This window comes from Epinephelus lanceolatus, chromosome 14 (genome assembly GCF_041903045.1).
Source record: "Epinephelus lanceolatus isolate andai-2023 chromosome 14, ASM4190304v1, whole genome shotgun sequence".
Taxonomy (NCBI): Eukaryota; Metazoa; Chordata; class Actinopteri; order Perciformes; family Serranidae; genus Epinephelus; species Epinephelus lanceolatus.
Window position 1 is genome coordinate 20,264,149 of NC_135747.1, and position 6,986 is coordinate 20,271,134.

The following is a 6,986-nucleotide window of genomic DNA, read 5'->3' on the forward strand; positions in this document are numbered from 1 at the left end:
GGCATGCGCGCACACAAAGGCAAAGGAACCTTGTATCATCTCTTTTCACAGCTTTTTAGATGAGGAAAAGGCAAAGAAGAGCAAAGGAGGGAAGTAAATGAGTTGGGCGAAGAGAGGAGAGGAGAGGAGAGGAGAGGAGAGGCACAAAGCAGAGATGGAGCGAAGATCAGATGAGCGGAGATGAGACCAGATGAGGTAGAGATGGATGTTGGGAGAAAAGGAGAGAAATGGGGTGTGAGATGAAAAAAAAAATGTGAAAGGACACAGAGGGAGAGAGAGAGAGAGAGAGAGAGAGAGAGAGAGAAAGTGTGGAGGAGGAGGGGGAGTAGGAGGACAAGGAGGCGGAGGAGGAGGGCATATTAGATGGAAGAAGGAGAGCCAAAAAAATAAGAGTCGTGAAGTGCAGTGGAGAGGAGTGGAACGAGAGAGGCGCAGGCAGATGAGAAAGGAGGAGAAGAGAGAGTGGAGACTCTGCGCTGTGACCTCACATGCTCAGCTGCAATGACGCTTTGAAGATCATCTCAAGGTTGTTAGATAAGAGGGAACCCATCCAGACAAGAGGGGGTTATAGTAAGAACACCACGGGAGTGAGAGGAAGAAAGAAATATAAAGACAAAAAACAGTGGAGAGGAGGATGAGGGAGTCGAAAGGCACCGTGAAGAGATAAGAGGAGAGTGTAATAGTGAGAGTGATGAAGGCCGTGCAGAAAATGATTCAGTGATTCAAGTTGCTATGAGGCATGCAGTTGTGTGTGTGTGTGTGTGCGTGTGTGTGAATACATGCATTGTGAGGCAGGCAGGCATGAACATGTGCACAGTGTGTATCAGTATCGGCAGACATGCAAAACTGTGTGAGTGTACGCAGACGGTGTGTGTGCATCTTGGCAGGAGTGATTAAGTACAATGAGTTTGCCAGCCAGTAAACAACCAGGCAGGCTGTGTTCCATTCCTTAATGAGTTCCCCTTATCTGTTACCCTCCTCTCCTCTCCTCTCCTGCTTCCATGCATCCTTTTTAGTTTCTTCTCCTTTACATTATCTCATTCACTCCCCCCCTTCTCCATGTCCCATTATCATTCATCAGGCATCCTCCACTTCTACTCCTCTTTCAATATTTCCCCGCTCAGATACTTCTTCTCTTCAGCTTTATCTTCCTCCCGCCCTCCCTACTGGTTCCCTCGATTCCCCCCGAAACAAGAAAAAAGCAGGAGGAGTTAACATTGTCACGGTCTTTCTGACTGTGGGATGCAACACAAGCAGAGATAATTTGCTCAAATCAGAAGCCAGAAGTGTCTTGTATGTGTGACCAAAGTCGCACAGCATTTGATTCTGCTCTGTACTGGAATCATAATACTGTATGTGCAGCCTAGTAATTTTGTTTTTCAGCAGCACTAGCAGCCTGGCTCCAGGGCTGCCTCCATGGCTGTAGACTTTTAGTCTTGTTTAAACAATGCCTATGTTCAGTCTTTGCTAAGCCAAGTGGGTAAAACACCCCATTCATTCATTCGTGACTCCCTGCTCTGTTTCTCCATCAAGCTAATTTCATCTTCACTCAGTGACATGTAGGCTACAGTGGGAGGCAGGCAACTTGTCACAATGGTCATTCTTCACAAAAACTAAGCAGGGCCTCACCGAGTGTGTGTACAGCATGTCGCACGAGATATGGTCAGATCTGGATAGAAAACACACCATTTAAACACTTTAGTGTGAAATTTATATCTGACAGTTATTAGATTAGCTAACACTCAAACAATAAATGTTTGAGATTTAGCAGCGATCAGGTGCTGCCAAATATTGCCTTGAAATTGTCTCCAGATGCTTCACATTCAGTTTTTAAATATTAGTCAGGTACCTGTGAAAATGTTCCAATACCCACCATCTGGACACATCTCAGGCTACATACATCATCTCTGGGATGCATTTAGCAGATACACTTCTCCACCTCTATTGTTTAAACGTTAAACCTGCTGAAATAACCTCAGTCAAGTTGCCAAGCCAAGATACAAAATGTAAGATGTTCAGTTAAACTGTGGGAAAAATGTGTTTCTGTGTCCAAGTGTCTTTTGATTCACTTAAAAGTAGTCCACCATGCAAGCAGTGGTTTTGGAAATGTCAAATTGAAATGGCAAAGTTAGAGTGATTTTTTTTTTTTTTTTTAGTTCTGAGCAATTTGCATTAGCTTCACAGTTTCCTTTCTGCACATGTTGACATCAAACAAAAAAACACCTGGTCATGACTTGAACTCATGCTTTCTAATGTGTTGCGGGCAATACATCAAATTAACTGCAGTTATATCTAGTTAATGGGATTAGAGCGGGGACACACTGTAGGAGACATCAATCTGGTCTGGAAGTCAGCCATGAATCTGGTTCTCTCACATCTTACAGGGTCTCCTTGGCCAGCTGGCAGGGGCTGCTGGTCCACGGTGATTTACAGTGATATCTCTCTATTTTGCTGCAGTAAGGACTTAAGTAATTGTACGAGATATGCACTATAGACCAAAGCTAAAGATAATCCATATAGAATTATTTTTCTATTGCTTCAAAATCTTAAAACATTGTGTGTTATTTTGGGAATAAGGTTATTCACTGTCTTGTGAACAGACAGATGAAAAAATTGATACCACTCACATGTCTGTACGCTAAATATGAAGTTACAGAGAGCTGCTGATAACTTTAGCCTAGCATAAAGAAGTTAGCTTGGCTCTGTTAAAATAATGGATGTATAAAGAACTGGATACAGAGTTGAAGGCAGGGCCCTATGTATTTCTTTGACAGTTGTTCAGTGGCGCATTAAGCGAACAAAGTTCAACTTCCATCTGTAAAATACCCGGATCTTATGCTATGCTTCCACATTGATGGGGCAATAAAGCAGGCGCACCAAAGACTTTCACCAGCTGAGCAGCTAACCTCTGGTTTAGCTCTCCGCTAACTTAAATGGGATAAAATGATTTAATTGCGCAGCTCCTCTAGACTTGAAATGTTATGGGACTGAATGGATTAAGTCTGCTGAAATGAGTCATTTTGCGGCGGTTATCAAATAAATGCATTCACTAATTTACAGACGTGTCTTTCACAGTGTAAGTCTATGAGAAATGGTATCCAATGGTATCACGTGACGGAACCAGAGGTTGTAATTTCACAGTTTGGCCACTACATAAAATTGGCGTCAAAGCCCAGTGCCGTTCCTGGGTGCTTGGTTAAAATCTAAAAAACTGCCTACTAGTACCTCAAAAGGTGAACTAATTAACATTATATATCAAAATACACAAAGCCAAATGTAAAAATGACAAATTGTGGGAATATGGCCTGAAAGTATTTCTTGGTTGAGCGCAGTGACCTCCTGGAATCTTGTTATCACAGTGAGTGGAGACTCTAGAAAGTCACTTCTACCTGCCGGGAAATAGTGCAGCACATAACTGCCCATAAAACACATTTTCTTTTTGCATAAACAAGTTATTGGTGAGTTTTAAAGTTGTTGATAGGTGGATTTTATTGCCTTTAGAGAAAGCCAAGCTAGCTCTGCTTCCAGTCTTCATGCTCAGCTAAGCAAACGGTCTCCTGGCTATAGACCGAACCGCTAACCAGCGCTAACACTTCCGTGTAGGCAACTGACAATTTTTTGAAATCGCAGAGATATGTAAAATCAGCAAATTTGTTTATTTTTGTTGCCATTTTCAGCCTTAACTGTAATGTTTAAAGATACATAGTTATACGCAATAGTCCAACCTATCTAATGTTTCTATGCTCATTTCATGTACTGTTGTGCTTTGCTAGCGTGTTTGATACACTAAATCTAAAGGAACGGAAGCTGCAATGTACTGCTAAGCATGGCAGCATGGCACGGCAAGATAAAGTGGTAAAAATATTCAAAATATAGCATACACTTTCACTGATACTGTGAATTTTAGGTGGGCATTTTTTAGGTGGCTAAAAAACGAACCAATTGAGGCAGTGTTTGCTCAGCGGCATTTCATTTTATGTACGTGATGCAGTGGTTTCCTACCCGGAAGTTATTGTTAATAAACATTGTTATTCGGACTAGAGGCCGTTTCCTTGTTGCTAGGGCAACAACTCTGGTCCCTGTTTACTTCCTGTCAGCTACTGCATTAAGAAACATTACAACAGGAAATATACTTGGACTTAGATTGTTTATGTTGTCAAGTTTTAAACAGTCTGTATAGTGTAGCTTCAGATTTAGTGTACAGACACTCACTCAGCAAGAAATAATCCTCAATAAATCCTCAAATAAATATAGCTCTCATAATGTCAAACTATTTCTTTGAGGATCTGCGTAAATTCCACCACTTTAGTTAGAAATGTAACGACCACTTTAAACAAATGAAAGAACAAAGGAGATCATTACCTGCTGACAACATAACTGATAATTTCATGTTTACTGTGCATCATTTGGCAAATTCTGTAGTAAGGAATCACTTTATATAGACAAAGGATGCAATTATCAAAGGCCCCTACATCCCCTCTAAATTTCTGTGAACACTACCATAAATTTTCTTAAGCAAGACATACAAGAGATTTAAAATGCTCATAAATTGTAAAATACTGATATTTTTATTTTCAAAAATGCAGCAGAAATGTTTTATGCTTGACACAATCCAGCCATCCGCTGAGTCAATAAACCCATATGAAAAAAAATTATTCAGTCAATCAAACATCCATTAAATGTTATTTTTATATCGTTTTGTAAAAGTTCTTTGCTTGTCATCCACAAATTTTTCGGCTTTCATTTTTCACGTATTCTGTTGACAATTAACTAAAATCTCTCATGAAGAAGTTACTTAGGATGAGAGGAGGTTAAATAGGCCTCACTGTGACAAAGCTGCATGTAGTCGCACAGATGAGGCTGGGAGGGGGTGGATGGGAGAGGATAGGGGAAGGAACAGGAAAAGAGGATAAAACAGGAAAGTTACAATATCAGGATTAGGGCCTTTGGTTAAATTACTGGTTAGGATCAAGGTTTGGGAGTTTGGGGTTTGTTTAGCTGACATATAAGGTTTTTATCTTCAAATTAGCGACCGGATCGACAGAGTTTCACCATTTTGTCATTTTTTAATGGCAGCCATGACAGTACCACATCCCTGCCACATGAATTGTCAATATGAAATTGATTTTATGAATACTGCGAATCTTACTATGATGACACATAGCAGTAACTACCACCACCCTCAAGCACTCGCTGTGAAGTCAGCAGGAAAACCTCCGACTTCTCTATAAAATAAAATCAATCATTATTTTTACATGTTGGTGGGGCTGCTTAATAATTAACTTCTTCTAAAGCATGTCTTGGTGGCAATTTGAGAAGAGATGGCTCCATTAAGAGGATATTGAGGCTTAAAAAGCAGTATGTTCGGAGGCGTGTTTGCCTTCAGTGTCAAGTCAAATTATCACACAAAGCCGCAGTGATCATCCCTCCTCAGCTCCACCCAGGCTCCACCTAATTAATCAAATTGGCTCCGAACAATTGACAACACGGTGGCAGGTAGTAAACCAAACTCCAGGCTTTAGAATGTGGGTGGCAGATCCACGTTTCTCTGCAGACTATGGGTGACACTTAGGAGAGATTTTAAGCTTTAATGATGATTAATTGAACAAGGTTTCAGTCAGCATTAGGTAGTTCAAGCAGGGGCTCTTCTAGAAATATGCGGCCCCTGGTAAGGTGTAAGGGCCCTAACACACCAAGCCAGCATTGGGTCGATGTCGGGTTGTCGGTGAGCATCTGTCGCCCTAGTTTTGGCGGTGTGTCCCGCACTGTGGCACTGGTTCAGCATGTTGAAACGACATTGAAAGAGAAAAATGAAGTCGGGGGAAGCACACAAACGGCTAAAGTCAAGAGGGCGTAAGATCGAACAAACGACTTTTTTTAGCCATTGAGCTCTTTGCAGAAACGGTTTGTAATTGTTTGTCTTATTGTTAGCTCACAGTAAATATACTTTGCTCTCTCAACATTGGGTTGGGTCGGGTTGGGCTAACTCACTAACCAGCGTCTTGATCCCGCCCTGTTGGTCGTCTGGTTTCCTTTTTTGAATGTTTAATACAGACTATCGCCACCTGCTGGTATGGAGAGTAATTTCCTCTCATGCACGTGCTATTTGGCCATTGGCTTAAGTCTTTGCGGTGTGTTCAAGTGCAACTTTTTAGCTACAAAGCAGGTGACATGGGGCAAAGCAACAGCCTTTGTCGCCACTAGTTCTTTGATGCCGGTTTGATGTGTGTGGGCCTCACAACGGTCAAATTAACACAAGACAAAGCATTCTTGATATTTTGGGGTTTTGGGACAAGCTGACTTGGGACCCCCTGAATCATCACCACCATCTGCGGGGACAATAAATAAGGTTGGGTTAATTAGATATTAAGGGTAAGGCCTTTAGGAGACATTTTAGGATCAAGCGGGGAAAGGAGAATGGGAAGGGAGGTTAGGTACAAAGGGTTAAGGGTCATGGTTTTTGGCTGGTGCTCAATCATCAAACCAATATTGCATTATCTACACAGTACTAGCTCGTCACTCGATGGTCAAACAAATAGACAGAATGGTGTGAAAATGTCCTATACTTCAACTACTAAACAAGTATCGAGATGTTTACACAGTTGAGAATCATTGAAATGACTGTGCATAGCAAATATAGCCTTTAAATAATGGTACTGTGTACATACTACAGTGGATGAGATAGAAAGACAACCAGCCTTGCTTTAGGACACCTATACAATAATATAGTAATATCTGAAATGAAAGCAATAATGTGGTTAAATAAGTCGTGTTTTAATGCAAGAGCAGGTAAATGCTATAAATCATAATATATCATCTGTATCTTCCCATTCTATTTACAAGAGTTTAACACATAGCTGGTAAGAGTGATTCTTCAGTAAGTCTGACAACACTTCAGAGGCCCTTTCATCTTCTGAAGCTAATTTCTGTCTCTTGGCACACTTTCCGTTCCTGTGTTTTCCATATCACTCTATCTCACTTAGTCT